The sequence below is a fragment of the Capsella rubella genome, unplaced genomic scaffold, assembly GCF_000375325.1.
Source record: "Capsella rubella cultivar Monte Gargano unplaced genomic scaffold, Caprub1_0 scaffold_39, whole genome shotgun sequence".
NCBI classification, from domain to species: domain Eukaryota; kingdom Viridiplantae; phylum Streptophyta; class Magnoliopsida; order Brassicales; family Brassicaceae; genus Capsella; species Capsella rubella.
In genome coordinates this window covers 37,539-46,161 of record NW_006238887.1, presented here as the reverse complement: position 1 = coordinate 46,161, position 8,623 = coordinate 37,539, and the positions used below count along the sequence as shown (strand labels likewise).

The window sequence follows — 8,623 nt, the reverse complement described above, 5'->3', positions numbered from 1 at the left end:
CTTTCTTCACAATCTCTAAACTCGCAAACTCTTCTAATCTCATTTCTCTCTTTCGTTCAACCATAAATCTCTTTATACTCGATCTTATACTTGAAATCTCACATGGTATCAGAGCCAGGTTGCTCTTAATCACCGTTTAAATCTCAAATCTCTTTCGTTCTCTCTCGCTTAAACTCATCTTTATCATCTTCTTGTTCTTCGGTTTTTTTTAACCGTTGGACAAAGCCTTTACCCGTTGGATAATAATCTCCTAGCTCATCGTATCTACCATGGAAGGTCTCAAATCTTTGGTGGTTCCGGTTACTCTCAAGGGGAGTAACTACTTATTGTGGGCAAGAACCACAAAGACGGCCTTGTGTGGCCGTGGTCTTTGGAGTCACATCGAAAAGAGTGAAACTCCAACCGAAGGGAAGAAGGAGGTCGCCTCCATCGATGAAGAGAAGTGGTTCCAAGAGGACCAAAATGTTCTTGCTCTCATCCAAAACTCCCTCGAAGCTCCAATCCTTGAAGCTTATTCTTATTGTGAAACCGCTAAGGAGTTGTGGGACACCCTCAAAAATGTCTTTGGGAATGTCACCAACCTTAACCGTGTTTTTGAAGTCAAAAGAGCCATCAACAACCTCAGCCAAGAAGACATGGAGTTCACCAAACACTTTGGGAAATTTCGCTCTCTTTGGGCTGAGCTTGAGATGCTTCGACCTAGCTCGGTTGACCCCGTGGTCATCAATGAAAGGAGAGAACAAGACAAAGTCTTTGGACTTCTCTTGACTCTCAACTCGTCGTACAACGACCTCATCAAGCACATTCTCCGGTCGGACAAGCTCCCTAGTCTTGACGACGTGTGCTCTCAAGTTCAAAGAGAACATGGGTCTATCGGGCTATTTGGGGGAAAAGGTGAACTTATCACCGCCAACCAAAGTGAAGTAGCCACGGCTAACAAGAGCTACTACCGGAACAACAACAACAATAGCTCCAACAACAAGCGACCATTTTGTCATCATTGCAAAAGATCCGGTCACAACAAAGAGAAGTGTTGGGTGCTTCATCCCCATCTTCGTCCGAGAGATGACAACCGCGACCCGAGGGCTAACCAAGCTTGTGCATCCGGTGAAGTGACTCACCCGGACAACAACAACAACAATCAAGCCGTGGAGACCCAAGGAGCGGCGCTTGCTGCATCATCGGACGTTGTAAGGAAGTGTGACCTTGAGGCTATCATTAAGGCCCTCAAGGAGTCATCCGGTAATGTTAACCTTGCCCTTACTTCCATTAAGCCTCTTATAGTTGATTCCGGAGCCTCTCATCACATGATTAGCGATTCTAAATTAATAAGTGATATAGAACCGGCTTTAGGAAATGTTACTATTGCTAATGGGGACAAGGTACCGGTTAAAGGAATTGGAACTTTAAAGTTGTTCAACAAAGATACTAAAGCTTTCTATATGCCTAACTTTGCATCAAATTTAGTATCGGTTAGAAAAGCTACTAAAGATCTAAATTGTCATGTTATCTTTGGACCTAATGATGTTTATTTTCAGGATATTAAGACAAGTAAGCTTCTTGGCCAAGGCAAGACCAAAGATGACCTCTATGTTCTTAAAAATACCGACCTATCTACTTCTCTTTCTTCATCTTGTTTTAGTTCTATTATTGTTAGTGCTAATAGTGCTATTTGGCATGCTAGACTTGGTCACCCTCATACTCGTGCGTTAAGTTTAATGTTGCCTAATGTTTCTTTTAAAAATGATGAATGTGAAGCATGTATTCTTGGCAAGCATTGCAAATCTGTTTTTCCCAAGTCTAGTACTATCTATGAAAATTGCTTTGATTTGATTCATTCGGATGTGTGGACTTCACCTTGCATGTCTAGGGAAAATCAAAAATACTATGTTACCTTCATTGATGAAAAATCGAAATACACTTGGTTAACCTTGCTTCCTTCTAAGGATCGTGTTCTTGAAGCTTTTATGAACTTTCAAACTTATGTGACTAACCACTATAATGCCAAGATTAAGATTTTAAGGTCGGATAATGGTGGGGAGTATACAAGTCATGCCTTCAAACAACACTTAACCAAACATGGCATCATTCAACAAACAAGTTGTCCATATACCCCTCAACAAAATGGTGTAGCCGAGAGAAAGAATAGGCACCTCATGGAAGTAGCAAGATCAATGATGTTCCACACCAATGTGCCAAAATCATTTTGGGGAGATGCTGTCGTTGCGGCTTGCTACTTAATCAACCGCACACCTACAAAAATACTAAGCGATCTCTCACCCTTTGAAGTTCTTCACAAAGTTAAACCCAATATTAATCACTTACGTGTGTTTGGGTGTGTGTGCTATGTGTTGAAACCAGGTGAACTTCGCAATAAGTTGGAAGCCAAAAGCACCAAGTGCATGTTGATCGGGTACTCACCAACACAAAAGGGCTACAAGTGCTATGATCCGGAAACTAGACGAGTTCATGTTTCGAGAGATGTTAAGTTCATTGAAGCAAATGGGTACTATGAAAAGAAGAATTGGGAAGAACTAAAAGACCTATCTCACTCTCCATCCGATCGTGCCAACAACCTTCGGGCTATCCTAGAAAAGCTTGGGGTCGAGAATTCTCGAGAGTCAAGTGAATCACCTTCACCTTCACCAACACCGAATACTATGGACCAAGACCAAGAAAATGAGACACATGACCCACAAGAACAAGAAGATGAGAACCTATCCGAAGAAACAATGATGATCAAGACTATGGTCAAGGAGAAGAGGGTTTAAATTCACTACAACAAGAAGATAGTGAAAATCAAGAGGGACAAATTCCTATGGAACAAAGTGAACAACCACAAGGCGAAGTCATTGAGCTAAGAAGAAGTGAAAGGATCAAGTCTAACCCATCAAATTGGAAGAAAACAAGAGTTTACTACAACAACATGGCTGTTGCTCATCCCATACAAGCCGTATGCACTCTTGCACACTTTCCCTTCGAACATCAAGCCTATATTACCCAAGTGGACTCACAATGGATTCCACAAAGCTATGAAGAGGCTAAAGAGCACAAGGAGTGGAGAGAAGCTGTTAAAGAAGAAACTAAAGCCATGGAACAAAACAACACATGGGATGTAGTTACTCTCCCCAAGGGAAAGAAAGCGGTCACATCCAAGTGGATATTCACTATAAAGTACAAGAGTGATGGGGGGATCGAACGCTACAAAGCTAGGCTTGTTGCAAGAGGGTTTACACAAACCTATGGAGAAGATTACCTTGATACCTTTGCACCGGTAGCCAAGCTCCATACTGTCCGGGTAGTATTGTCCTTAGCCGTGAATCTTGAATGGGAACTATGGCAAATTGACGTCAAGAATGCGTTTCTTCAAGGTGAACTCGACGATGAAGTTTATATGAGACCTCCACCGGGTTTAGAAGATACCATCTCACCCGGAAAAGTGTTCAAGCTCAACAAAGCTATCTATGGCCTAAAACAATCACCGAGAGCTTGGTATCACAAGCTGAGCACCACCTTGATGGAAAAAGACTTTAAGAGATCCGAGGCTGATCACACCCTATTCACATCACAAAGCCAAAGAGGTATTGTTGTCATTCTTGTTTATGTGGATGATATTATCATCTCCGGGAATGACAAGGTAGGGATTCAAGATACTAAACTATTTTTAAAATCAGTCTTTGATATTAAAGATCTAGGTGAACTAAAGTATTTTCTTGGGATAGAAGTTTGTAGATCAAAGGAAGGTCTCTTCTTATCACAAAGAAAATATACTCTTGATCTTTTAAATGAAGTAGGTAAGCTAGGTTCAAGACCGGTTGCATCACCACTTGAAGTTGATTTCCAAGTTATCCGAGAGGGGGAGCAAGAAGAAGCTCCTTATGAAGATGCCTCACAATACCGTCGACTAGTAGGTAAGCTTATCTACTTAACCATCACTAGACCTGACATTTGTTATGCGGTGAATCAGGTGAGCCAACATATGCAAGCTCCCAAGGTGCATCATTGGAACATGGTGAGCCGAATTCTCAAATATCTTAAAGGAGCTCCGGGACAAGGCATATGGATGGGATGCAATAAAAATACGGAGTTGATAGGCTATTGTGATGCGGATTATGCCGGTGATCATGGAGATAGATGCTCAACAACCGGTTATTGTACCTTCATTGGAGGAAACTTGGTGACTTGGAAAAGCAAGAAACAAAAGGTGGTCTCACTTTCAAGTGCCGAATCCGAGTACCGGGCAATGAGGAAGCTTACTACCGAGTTGATGTGGCTTAAAGCGCTTCTTAAGGACCTAGGAGTGGAGTCAACAAAGCCAATCACAATGCATTGTGACAATGAAGCTGCAATCCACATAGCTTCAAATTCGGTGTTTCACGAGAGAACAAAGCATATCGAGATTGATTGCCACAAAGTACGAGAACAAGTAGGACTTGGTGTAATCCTACCTTGCTACACCGAGAGCTCGGAACAATTGGCCGACATATTCACCAAGGCAGCAAGCCCTCAAGTGTGTGAGTATATACACTCGAAACTTGGACTCATGGATCTCACTAAACCATGACTCCCACACTCTTTTTCCCTTATGCATAGTTTTATCCCAAGTGGTTTTCTATGCTAAGGTTTTTAATGAGGTGTAATACGCTCTCCCTAGGATTGAACTCCGATGAAGGCTGAAGATGGGTGATGTGCGACTTGATCTGGTTGATGATGATGGACGATGGCTTTGAGTGATGATGTGTGAAGATCGAATGATGAAAACAATGGTTTGATGGAGATAGATGTTTAGATGGTTGTATGGATTGTAACAATGAAGAGTTTCTGAATCACAAAGTGTATAGAAACCCGGAAATCTAGAACGCATTCAAGAATTCAAATTGAGAGAAAAAGTGTGACAATACTTGTTCATACAACTTCTTCGCTAAAGGAGAAAAGAGGCGTAGCTTTGGGTTTTAAATACCCTAGGGCACGACACTCTAAACAACAAGAAGTGCAAAACCAAAACAACAAGACGTTTTAAGGAAATAATAAAAACAGCAAGATTTCCCGACGTCCTGTAGTAGTACAGAAATCGGCTGAACTAGTACAGAAGCTTGACGACCTGTAGTAGTACAGAAGTCGGCTGAACTAGTACAGAAGTACATTATTCCCCCTTTGGTAATGATTTCTAGATAACTCGACGTAGTGATCCATTTGCCTCATTAAAAACCATGCTGAGAAAACCCATTGGGACAAAACTCAGCTATGGGAAAAAGAGTACAAACTTCTCACCTAAGTTACCTAGTCCTCATCACCGGGTGAAGTCTTCAGGTTAGATATGTTGAAGACTTGGATCCTTGGTAGGTTGAATGACCCGTCAGCTATGAGTGCGTGTGCTTCCTTGGCCATCTCCTTAGCTCTTGAACGAGTGACCCTTCCCACCATCTCCGGTTTCTCTGTAGCCTCTGCCTCCGTGCTGGCCACGATCATATCATCCTCCCCCTCTTCAAAAGGATTTGTCCTCAAATCGGAATCTGCATAGTAAGGGAGCAAGTCAGAAACATTGAATGTTGATGATATAGTATACTTACCTTGAAGATCAATCTGGTATGCGTTATCATTGATCTTCTTGATGACTTCAAATGGACCATCAGCTCGTGGTAGAAGCTTGCTCTTCCTCTCTTCTGGGAACCTATCCTTGCGTAAATGAATCCACACTAAGTCTCCTTCTTCAAAAATGAGCTTCTTTCTGCCCTTGTTCGCATGCTTCTCATACAGCTTGGTTCTTTTCTCTATGTTCTCCTTAGCTTTAGCATGTATCCTCCTGACCTGTTCAGCCTTTTCTTTGCCATCAAAGCTACACTTCACACTTAAAGGTAAAGGGATCAAGTCTAAAGGTGATTGTGGGTTAAAACCATAAACAATTTCAAAAGGAGAGAAGAGAGTAGCAGAATGCTTAGCGTGATTATAGGCAAACTCAACATGTGGTAGACATTCTTCCCATGACTTGAGATTGCTTCTTACTAAGGTCCTGAGGAGTGTGGATAGCGTCCTGTTCACCACTTCAGTTTGCCCATCTGTTTGCGGGTGACATGTGGTTGAGAATGACAACTTGGTTCCTAGCTTAGCCCATAACGTCCTCCAGAAGTGTCCTAGAAACTTTGTATCTCGGTCTGAGACGATTACTTGAGGCATTCCATGTAGACGTACTACTTCCCTGAAAAACAAGTTAGCTACAATAACAGCATCGTCTGTCTTGTGACTTGCAATGAAGTGAGCCATCTTGCTAAACATGTCAACCACCACGAAAATCGAGTCTCTACCATTTCTGGTTCGAGGTAAGCCAAGAACAAAATCCATAGAAATATGAGTCCAAGGTTGAGAAGGGATAGGGAGAGGAGTGTACAAGCCGTGGGGCTGTACCTTACCCTTTGCCATTTTGCAGATATGGCACCTAGAACAAACCTTTTCAACATCTTTCTTCATTTGAGGCCAATAGAAGTGTTCTTGGAGTCCAAGTAGAGTCTTTGACACTCCGAAATGTCCAGCCAGTCCACCTCCATGAGCTTCTCTGATCAGCAGCTCTCTCATGGATCCTCTTGGTATGCACATTCGATCCTTATAGAACAGATATTCATCCTGCTTATAATAGTTTTCAAAAGCAAACTTATGGCATTTGCCATAGCTCTCAGCAAAATCAATGTCAGTCTCATAAAGCCCTACTATTTCATCAAAACCTTCTAGTTTAGAAGACAAAGTAGAAATGAGAGTGTACCTCCTTGATAATGCATCTGCGACTACATTATCTTTACCTTTCTTGTACTTAACCGTGTAGGGAAAAGTCTCTATGAACTCCATCCATCTTGCATGTCTCTTATTGAGCTTCTGCTGTCCTTTGAGATGCTTTAGGGACTCGTGATCAGTGTGAATAACGAACTCCTTGGGCCATAGGTAATGCTGCCATGTTTGAAGAGCCCGGACCAAGGCGTACAGTTCCTTGTCATATGTAGGATAGTTCAACGTCGCTCCTCCTAGCTTCTCACTGAAGTAAGCTACTGGTTTCCTGTCCTGCATCAGAACAGCGCCTATACCCACTCCGGAAGCATCACATTCAATTTCAAAAGTTTTCATAAAGTCAGGAAGTAAAAGAATAGGGGCAGTGATAAGCTTCTCTTTTAAGGTTGAAAACGCCTTCTCTTGTGCTTCTTCCTTTGAATCCTACATCCTTCTTGACTACTTCTGTAAGTGGCGCTGCAATAGTGCTGAAATCTTGAACAAATCGCCTGTAAAATCCTGCTAATCCATGAAAGCTCCTCACTTCTGCCACGTTTTTGGGTGTTGGCCACTCCTTAATAGCTTTGACCTTCTCATCGTCCACTCTAACTCCTTCTGCACTGACAACAAAGCCTAGAAAAACAACCTCAGTAGTACAGAATGAACATTTAGAAAAATTAGCAAAGAGGGTTTGAGAACGAAGAACATTTAGAACTTGGCGGATGTGCTCTAAGTGTTCTTCTAGACCTTTGCTGTAGATGAGTATGTCGTCGAAGTACACAACTACGAAGATGCCTATGAAAGGTCTGAGAGCATGATTCATTAGTCGCATGAAGGTGCTAGGAGCATTGGTGAGTCCAAACGGCATGACTAGCCATTCGTAGAGCCCTTGCTTGGTCTTGAAGGCTGTTTTCCATTCATCTCCTTCCTTCATTCTGATCTGATGATACCCACTCTTCAAATCGATCTTTGAGAAGACTGTTGACCCACATAACTCGTCCAGCATGTCATCTAGTCTCGGAATTGGGTGTCTGTACTTCACTGTGATGTTGTTAATAGCTCTGCAGTCAACACACATCCTCCATGAACCATCTTTCTTTGGTACAAGCAAAACTGGTACTGCACATGGACTAAGACTCTCTCTGATGTGTCCCTTGCTCATCAGTTCTTCTACTTGCTTCTGAAGTTCTTTAGTCTCTACTGGATTAGTTCTGTAAGCGGGTCTGTTCGGTAGTACTGAACCAGGTACCAAGTCGATCTGATGCTCTATCCCACGTATTGGCGGCAGACCAGGAGGTATCTCTTCTGGAAATACATCCTTGTACTCCTCTATAATCTCTATCATCTCGCGTGGAAGCTCTTCTGCTGACTTAGTACTGGTGAGTGTCTCCTTATACACAAACATGAACGTGGTCATCTCTGGATCAAATAGCTTGTTGAACTCTTTGTGATTGATGTACAGGTTGTGAGACACTTTCTCTATATCCTTGCGGTTCATGTGAAGTTGATCCTTGTAGATTTCGCCGGGTGTAAGTGGTAAAAGAGTGATCTTGCGTCCCTTGAACTCAAATGACTGCTTGTTGGTGTAGCCATCATGAAACACTCTTCTGTCGAACTGCCATGGTCTTCCCAGCAGAATATGACTTGACTTCATTGGGATCACATCACATAGCAACTCATCCTCATACTTCCCAATCGCTAGTTTCACCATCACTTACTGCGAAACTGTTAAAGCTCCCTTGTTGTTCAGCCACTGTAGCTGATAAGGTCTTGGATGTGAAGTGGTCTTGAGATTAAGCTTCTGAACCATCTCTTCACTGGCTGCATTAGTACAGCTTCCTCCATCAACGATCAAGGTGCAGACCTTGTC

General features: G+C 42.5%; 1 pseudogene; it reads right to left on the bottom strand.

Annotated features, from left to right (window-relative positions):
- Positions 1-5,193: 5,193 nt before the first annotated feature.
- The window catches only part of LOC111832553, a 4,882-nt pseudogene continuing 1,452 nt past the window's right edge, over positions 5,194-8,623 (bottom strand).